At 46.7% G+C, this 9,157-nt stretch overlaps 1 pseudogene; it reads left to right on the top strand.

Moving 5' to 3' along the window:
* Positions 1-5,001: 5,001 nt before the first annotated feature.
* Positions 5,002-5,650, top strand: LOC117062925 (annotated as a pseudogene).
* The last annotated feature ends 3,507 nt before the right edge of the window (positions 5,651-9,157 follow it).

Below are 9,157 nucleotides of genomic sequence, written 5' to 3'. Positions count from 1 at the left end.
TGGGGAAGCTATGAATCTCACATATCAGAGAGGTTGAGGCAGGCATACATCTGAGGTATCAGAGGCTACTAACCTAACATAAAGGGGGCCCACAGAAAGATCGTAAGTGAGGCAGTGCTAGGGAATTACAGCAAGAACAGTGGGAACAAGTGTGTCATGGTGTGGAGGAAATCCCAGGAAAACCACCAAATGTTCAGTCTCTTGACATGCTCCAGCATTCCTCCCACTGGGACCCCAGTCCACTGACTTCCCCTCAATTACCCACTTTCCTATGACCTCCTTGCCTACCTACTTCCCACCTTGATCAGTTTGGATTCCATGGTTCATCCCTGACATCACACCCTGATATGACATTCAATACACCTGCCTCTCTCTCCATCCACACTACCCCGGCAAAATCCCAACTCTGATGAACTTAGCACCCTTCACCCTCCATTCCCTGCCTGCACCTGAGCAGCTGGCTGTGGGTGGAGAGAAGCCCACAAAGGATGGTGAATGTCAGGAGCCCACAGCCTCGTCCAGTTGTCCAGCTTATTGCCATGGTCGAGTTGTTCTCCTCCTTTGAAATGACTACATTATAGCTTTTCCTCTGTCATCAAACTTTCAATATCACCTCTCTCCTTCTCAGTCATTGCTGTTGGCCTGGCTCCTTTTGTCTCTTTTTATTTTCATTTTATTTATTTATTATTTATTTTTTATCTTTATTGTTTTATTTTTTGAGACAGAGTCTTGGCAGGGCACATTGGCTCACACCTGTAATCCCAGCACTTTGGGAGGCCAAGGTGAGTGGATCACTTGAGGTCAGGAGTTCAAGACGGAGTCTTGCTCTGTCGCTCAGGCTGGAGTGCAATGGCGTGATCTTGGCTCACTGCAATCTCCGCCTCCCAGGTTCAAGCAATTCTCTGTCTCAGCCTCCTGAGTAGCTGGGGTTATAGACATGCTCCACCACACCCAGCTGATTTTTGTATTTTTAGTAGAGATGAGGTTTTACCATGTTGGCTAGGCTGGTCTTGAACTCCTGACCTCAAGTGATCCACCCACCTCTGCCTCCCAAAGTTCTGGGATTACAGGCATGATTTTTTATTTTTATTTTTCGAGATGGAGTCTCACTCTGTTGCCTAGGCTGGAGTGCAGTGGTGCGATCATAGCTCACTGTAACCTGGAACTCCTGGGTTCAAGACATCCTTCTGCCTCAGCTTCCCAAATAGCTGAGACTACAGGTGTGTGCCACTACACTTGGCTTGTGTTTCCTTTTTTCACTAAAGAAATGAAAACAATCAGCAGAGAATGATTCAGAATCTTCAAATGTACCTTCATTGGTAGCCACCTATGCTCTGCCTTCTGGAGAGTTGCGATGAATGTCCCGTCCTTGCTCCTATTGCTGGCACTGTGCACTCCCTGGTCCATGCCTTCTTGCCTGCTCAAGGACTTGCTCTTGCAATCATCCTCTTTCTCTGTGTCATTATCTGCCCTCCACTACTGGGTTATTCCCATCAGTGTACAAACATGTGGCAATACTTCCCAGTTAAGAAAATACCTCCCCGGGCCCAGCATGGTGGCTCATGCTTGTAATCCCAGCCCTTTGGGATTGGGAGGCCAAGACAGGAAAATCACTTGAGGCCTAGTTTGAGATCAGCTTGGGCAACATAGCGAGACTCCGTCTTTATAAAAATAATGAAAAAAATTAGCTAGGTGTAGTGGTGCTCACCTGAGGCTGCAACGAGGTATGATTGTGCCACTACATTCCAGCCTAAAAAAAAGAAAGGAAGGAAAAAAAGAAGGAAGAAATAAAAGGAAAGTAAGATAAAGAAATAAATAAAAGAAATGCCTCTCTGATTCCCATATCCTCCTCCAGCAATGGCTCCATTTCTGTGCTTCTCTCAACAGCAACACTCCAAGAAATCCTGAAATACTGTATTGGATGGGACTTTCTCTGTGCTCCTGGAACTGATGAGGGCCAAAGATGGAGACAATTAAGTGTATTAAGAGATGGTTTAACTGTCTCTGTTTCTCCCAGCTGTCACTTCCCTTTTCCTATCAGTTCTTAGTTTATATTAAAAAGAAACAAAAGGAGAGATCACACCAACTGTCAGCCTAGTGGGGAGAGCTGTGCCCTTCATTTTCCTCCTGTAAAGCAAGTGAGGAGTCCCAGAGATCCACCTGTGACTGCCAGTGGAGGGGATGATGTCCTTTCTCCAGCTGGGCATCTGTCTCCCTCTGCCCATCTGAATGGGGGACATGGGAGCTGGGGGATGGTCAGGCAGAGGGGAGGCTGCAGCAGGCAGCTTGTCCTCCTTGTTGGGAGTGTTAGTTTTTGTGATTCAAGGAAACCTAAGGAAAGGTTTTGAGCTCGCCAACCAGGACTGTCAGGGATGAAGCAGGAGGGGAAGCTTAGCCGGTGGAAGAGGTCTGAGCCAAGGTCAGGTATCCCACCTCAGGAAATTGGCAGCAGGAGTTGAAAAGAAGAGACTCCTCCAGGTCCACACTCCAACTCCAAAAGCCAGTTGCCTTGTGGGAGTGGGTGGGAACGAGATTAAAATTATTGATGAGATTAGCACTTAAAATGCGATGGAGTTAGTAGTCAAAAGTCACCAGAAAGTTAGGAAATCTGCTCAATATTTCATTAAGTAACAGGAAAATGAAATTCAATTGGAAAGTGATTGAAAGCAACAATGGAAGAAAATTAAAGCTGCTTGTTGTCTACACTAAGTCCAGACTTTTCAATAGACCTGTTGCATCTTTACTTGTCTTCTCTATCTCATCTCTTATTTTCTTTTGCTTTTTTAGACATTAAAATGTATTTTATCAATGCTGTACATGTATTGTTTCAAAAAGTCATGTAAATAGTTATAAATATATAAAAAAATTAAAATCAAAGTTTTAAAACGCTTAGAATAAAAAGGATTATCCAATGCCTTCCCCCCAGAAGCAACTTCTTTCCATTTTTAAACTGTTTCTTTAGGTTTTCTTTATCTCTATCTTTTTTCCCCAGATAACATATGTACTGCTACTTCTTGATTTTTTGGTTTTATGCGTTATATATTGACTTCCTGTTGTGGGAGATAAGGAGTTGGTCTTTTTACCCTCTGTTTCTTCTTACCATCCTCCCAATATTTCTTTCTCCTTCCTTCCTCCCTCCCTCCCTCTCTCTCTCGTCTTTCTTTTTTTTTTTTTTTTTTTTTTTTTTTGAGGCGGAGTCTCGCTCTGTCGCCCGGACTGGAGTGCAGTGGCCAGATCTCAGCTCACTGCAAGCTCCGCCTCCTGGGTTTACGCCATTCTCCTGCCTCAGCCTCCCGAGTAGCTGGGACTACAGGCGCCCGCCACCTCGCCCGGCTAGTTTTTGTATTTTTAGTAGAGACGGGGTTTCACCGTGTTAGCCAGGATGGTCTCGATCTCCTGACCTCGTGATCCGCCCGTCTCGGCCTCCCAAAGTGCTGGGATTACAGGCTTGAGCCACCGCGCCCGGCCTCTCTCTGTCTTTCTTTCTTTCTTCTTCCTCTCTCTTTCAATGAGAAACTGATCTTTTTACCCTGTTTTTTCTTATCATCCTCCCAATCTTTCCTTCCTCCCTCCCTCCTCCCTCCCTCCCCCTCCCCCTCCCCCCTCCCTCCCTCCCTCCCTCCCTCCCTCCCTCCCTTCCTTCCTTCCTTCCTTCCTTTCTTCCTTCCTTCTTTTTGAGTCTTACTCTATTGCCCAGGCTGGAATGCAGTGCCACGATTTCTGCTCCCTGCAACCTCTGCCTCCCAGGCTCAAGCTATTCTCCTGCCTCAGCCTCCTGAGTAGCTGGGATTACAGGAACACACCACCACGTGCAGCTATTTTTTTTTTTCTCCCGTGTTTTAGTAGAAATGGGTTTCACCATGTTGGCCAGGCTGGTCTTGAACTCACAACCTCAAATGATCCACCTGCCTCAGCCTCCCAAAGTGCTGGGATTACAGGCGTGAGCCACCAGGCCTGGCTGAGGTTCTAGTTTTTTGATTGGGTGGTAGAGGGGCAGTCACCCAGCTGTGTGGGGGTGAGGAGAGGATCTAGGAGTCTTTTTCTTCCTATGAAGATTTTCACTCATCCCTGCTTTCATCTCCTTCTAGCAACCTCACCTTCCCGCAACCTCACCTTCCCAAGTACTTGGTACCTTCAACTCCTGAGGTTCTTTGGTATGAATTAGACCACTTCTTTTTGTTTGTTTGTTTTTCTGAGATGGAGTCTCGCTTTGTCGCCCAGGCTGGAGTGCAGTAGTGCAATCTCGGCTCACTGCAAGATCCGCCTCCTAGGTTCACACCATTCTCCTGTCTCAGCCTCCCGAGTAGCTGGGACTACAGGCGCCCGCCACCACGCCTGGCTAATTTTTTGTATTTTTTAGTAGAGATGGAGTTTCACCGTGTTAGCCAGGATGGTCTCGATCTCCTGAACTCGTGATCCACCCACCTCGGCCTCCCAAAGTGTTGGGATTACAGGCATGAGCCACTGCACCCGGCCGAATTAGACCACTTCTTGCTCCTCTAGACTATAGATCCTCAACTTTAAATTTTTTTCAGGCTTTTGAGTCACTTACAACTCATCCATCTATTTTCTTTTCGCTTTTCTCTTCTTTTCTTTTCTTAGATGGAGTTTCGCTCTGTTGCACTGACTGGAGTGCAGTGGCGTAATCTCAGCTCACTGCAACCTCTGCCTCCCAGGTTCAAGTGAGTCTCCTGCCTTAGCCTCCTAAGTAGCTGGGACTACAGGCACACGCCACCACACCCAGCTAATTTTTTGTATTTTTAGTAGAGACGGGGTTTCACCAGGTTGGCCAGGCTGGTCTTGAACTTCTGACCTCAGGTGATCCACCCGCCTCAGCCTTCCAAAGTGCTGAGATTGCATGTGTGAGCCACTGTGCCCGGCCTCATCCATCTACTTTCTAGATTCCAAAACTGTACTGACATCTCTCGTATTCTCCTATCACTGCTCTTGTTTTCTCTGTTCCATAGGTTTATGCATTTTAAACACTGTTGTCATTTTAGTGAGAATTCAAGAGGAAACAGAAATAAATGCAGCTGGAGAAGCATCCCACCATCCTGACCACAGCTGATCTTCCCTGGAAACCATGAACCACACTGTCCAGACCATCTTCACTCTCGCCAACACCGGCCACCCCTCAACTACGAAATGCTCAAGGAGGAGCAGGAGGTGGCTGTGCTGAGGGTGCCCCACAACGCTGCTCCCCCAACATCCACCATGATCCACATCCACAGTGAGACTGCTGTGCCCGACCACGTCATCTGGTCCCTCTTCATGAACTGGTGCTACCTGGGCTTCATAGCATTCACCTACTCCGTGAAGTCTAGGGACAGGAAGATGGTTGGCGACCTGAGCGGGGCCCAGGCCTATGCCTCCACTGCCAAGCGCCTGAATATTTGTACCCTTATCCTGGACATCCATGTGACCACAGCACTCATCATCCTTTTCACCAGTAGCTCTATGATAATATTCCAAGCAATTTCTCAAACGGTAAAGAATCTCCAAGGCCAGCAGTAACGCCCAGTTACTTGCTGTCCACCGCAGGCCCTACACCCTGGGCCTGAGTTCTGTATCAGCCCTTTATTCTCCCATACTTTTCTACAATGGCATTCAATAAAGTGCACGTGTTCCTGGAAAAAAGAAAGAAAGAAAGAAATGCAGCTGTTCAGTCCTCCACATTCAGCCTTTATTCTCCACATTCAGTCCTCCACATTCAGGTCTTTATTCTCTCAACCCACTTCAACCAGACTTTTACCCCTGCCACTTTGCTGAAACTGTTCTTATCAAGGTCAAAACTTTGCCTAATCCACTGGACAATTCTCAAGCCTTATCTTACTTAAATTCTCAGTAGGATTTGATATGATTAATCCCTTCTCCTTGAAGCCCTCTCTGTCTCTCCTGCCGTCTCTCGGTGTCCTTTTCTGGCATCTCCTTCTCACCTCTAACTGTTGTGTGCCCTCGGGCTCAGTCCTTTTTTCTTCTCTACTTACATTCTCTTGGGTGGCATGCGGTCATGTGGGTTTAAATACCATCTATTTGCCAATATCTATTGGCTCTCCATATCCGTGGGTTCCGTGTACATGGAGTCAACCAACTGTGGATCAGAAATATTTAGAAAAAAAATATGTTTGTACTGAACATGTACAGAATTTTCTTGTCATCATAGCAAGAATGACAAACAATAAAGTATAACAACTATTTATATAGCATTTGCATTGTATTAGGTATGATATCAGTAATTTAGCTATGATTTAAAGTACACAAGCCAGATGCAGTGGCTCATGCCTGTAATCCCAGCACTCTGGGAGGCTGAGGCAGGTGGATCACTTGAGGTCAGGAGTTCAAGACCAGCCTGGCTAACATGGCAAAACCCCGTCTCTACTAAAAGTACAAGTTAGCCGGGTGTGATGACATACACCTCTAGTCTCAGCTACTCGGGAGGCTGAGGCAGGAGAATAGCTTGAACCTGGGAGGTGGAGGTTGCAGTGACCTGAGATTGCACCACTACACTCCAGCCTGGGTGACAGAGTGAGACTTTTTCTCAAAAAAAAAAAAAAAAAAAAGAGAAAAGAAAGAAAAAGAAATACACAGGAGAATATGCATTGGTTATATGCAAATACTACACCACTTTTTTTTTGTTTGTTTTTGAGTCTGTCACCCAGGGTGGAGTACAGTGGTGCAATCGTGGCTCACTGCAGCTTTGACCTTTCTGGCTCGAGCAATCCTCTTGCCTCAGCTTCCTGAGTAGCTGGAACTACAGGCGTGAGCCTCCACACTGGGCTAATTTTTGTATTTTTCATAGAGATGGAGTTCCGCCATATTGCCCAGTCTGGTCTCCAACTCTTGGGCTCAAGTGATTCTCCCACCTCAGCTTCCCAATATGCTGGGACTACCAGGTGTGATGAGCCACTGCACCTGGCCTACTACACCATTTTGTATCAGGAACTTGAGCATCTGTGGATTTTGGTATCCCCAGGAGGTCCTGGAACCAATCCCCCTGCATACCACAGTCGACTGTACATATCTTCACCTCCAACCTCTGCAACACCCTGGAGCTTCATACTTGTATATGTTTACCCATCTATCTGAGACTTCCCATTGGAAGTCCAATAAGTGTCTCAAATTGGACCTCTTCAAAATAGAACTTGCTTTTATCCTTCAAATCGCCTACCTCAGTCTTCTCCATTTCAGTATATACTACCAAGATTCACCTAGATTTTGCTCGGGTTGAACACCCAGGGGTCATCCTTGGTTAGGCTATTCCCCTGACACCTACATTAATCCACCTTCATGATCCAATTTCAACTCCAAAATATATCTTGGTTGGTGGGGCACAATGACTCATGTCCATAATCCCAGCACTTTGGGATACTGAGGTGGGCAGATCATTTGAGCCCAGGAGTTCAAGATCAGCCTGGGCAACATAGTGAGACCCTAAAAATACTAAAAAAAAAAGAACAAAAACAAACAAACAAACAAACAAAAAACACCAAAAAAAAAAAAAACCGGCAAAAAGAAATGCAAAGCATATCTTGGTCAAACAACTTCTCACCATGTCCTCTGCTGCTCCCCTAGTCCAAGTCACCCCTCTCTTACCTGGACACCTGTCATGGCTGCCAGTCTTATGGTTTTTCTGCCATCATTCTTGCTCCTTTCCCACACTGCAGTCTATTTTCTGCATAGCAGTGAGAGTGCTATTTATTTAGTTAGTTTTTTTTTTTTTTTTTTTTTTTTGAGACGGAGTCTCGCTCTGTCGCCCAGGCTGGAGTGCAGTGGCCGGATCTCAGCTCACTGCAAGCTCCGCCTCCCGGGTTTACGCCATTCTCCTGCCTCAGCCTCCCGAGTAGCTGGGACTACAGGCGCCACCACCTCGTCCGGCTAGTTTTTGTATTTTTTAGTAGAGACGGGGTTTCACCGTGTTCACCAGGATGGTCTCGATCTCCTGACCTCGTGATCCGCCCGTCTTGGCCTCCCAAAGTGCTGGGATTACAGGCTTGAGCCACCACGCCCGGCCTAGTTAGTTATTTTAGAGACAGGGTCCCACTCTGTTGCCCAGGCTGGAGTTCAGTGGTGTAATCAAAGCTCACTAGTGTAATCAAAGCTCACTGCAGCCTCAAATTCCTGGGCTCAATCCTCCTGCCTCAGCCTCCTGAGTAGCTGGGACCATAGGCGTGAGCCACCGTGCCTAGCTGAGAGTGCTGTTTACAAAGAGCAAGTCAGCCAGGTCACCCCTACTCATAGCCATCCAATGGCATCCATCACATTCTGGATGAAACCACCTGCTTACCAAGGCCTACAAGGCTTAACAAAGACACGCCTCCACCTCCCTCTCAACCTCACTCTCACACTGTTCTGGTCACACCAGCCTTCATGCTTTTCCTTCACATGCCCAGCTCAGCCCTGCCTCAGATCTTTATGTTTCTTCTTTTGCCTGATGCTTTCCTTGAAGATCTTTATGTCATTCACATATCTGCTTAAATGCCATCTCCTCAAAGAAGTCTTCTCTGGCTATCCTCTCTAAAAGAAGCCCCCTTCCTCATAAGTCTCCATCTCCTTAGACAGCTGCCTGCTTCTGGCCAGGTGCAGTGCCTCACGCCTGTAATCCCAGCACTTTGGGAGGCTGAGGCGGATGGATCACTTGAGGTCAGGAGTTTGAGACCAGCCTGGCCAACATGGTGAAACCCCGTCTCCACTAGAAACACAAAAATTAGCCAAGCGTGGTGGCGGGTGCCTGTAATCCCAGCTACTAGGGAGGCTGAGGCAGGAGAATCACTTGAACCCAGGAGACTCTGTCTCAAAAATAAATAAATAAATAAATAAAAGAAAAGAAAAAGAAAAAAGAAAATAAAGAAACAAACAAGATAGCTCCCTGCTTCCTTGAGGTCCTCATTCCCCTGGAGATAGCTCCTCCAAGTAATGACCACTGTGGCCATTGCCAGGGAGAGGGTGTCATCATGACACCTGTGCTGAATAGCCCACCAGACAGGATGAGTGCCTAGAAAATCAATGTGGCATTTTTTTCATCCTGAGTTTACAAAGCAAAACTCACACCTGCTAAGAGAGCTCTGTGGTCAGAGTACACGTCCTCCCTGTATTTTGTTTTATTTTTACCATTGTCTGATGTGAATTGGCCAGAGCGGGTAAGACAGAGGAAGAGTGA

The sequence above is a fragment of the Trachypithecus francoisi genome, unplaced genomic scaffold (assembly GCF_009764315.1).
Source record: "Trachypithecus francoisi isolate TF-2019V2 unplaced genomic scaffold, Tfra_2.0 Lachesis_group17, whole genome shotgun sequence".
NCBI lineage: Eukaryota > Metazoa > Chordata > Mammalia > Primates > Cercopithecidae > Trachypithecus > Trachypithecus francoisi.
The sequence above is the reverse complement of the archived record's forward strand: the minus strand, read 5'-3'. Positions and strand labels throughout refer to the sequence as shown.